A 316-nucleotide genomic window follows, 5' to 3' on the forward strand; every position below is an offset into this window, starting at 1 on the left:
CGTTTCTCAAAGCCTGACATCAGATAAGTGATTCCTCCGTCTCATATCTCATCCAGAGCTCTGACAAAGAGCCGTGAGCAGACTTTTCTCAGAGTGTTAACTTTGAACCTTTACACCCATGTAAGCTCTATATCCAGACTGTGCAAAAAAAAAAAAAAGAAAAGAAAAGAAAAAAGCCAACATTCCTTGGAAGTCACCCGTGGCACGTTTTGGAGCGTCTGCAAAAAAAAAATCAGCCCATTATTTATTGTCAACAAAGCGGCCTCAGAACGTGTCTTGTTTCGACCCTTTCGTCTTTTTTTTTTTTGATTTTCAG

The sequence above is a fragment of the Cynoglossus semilaevis genome, chromosome 10 (assembly GCF_000523025.1).
Source record: "Cynoglossus semilaevis isolate Cse_v1.0 chromosome 10, Cse_v1.0, whole genome shotgun sequence".
Taxonomy (NCBI): domain Eukaryota; kingdom Metazoa; phylum Chordata; class Actinopteri; order Pleuronectiformes; family Cynoglossidae; genus Cynoglossus; species Cynoglossus semilaevis.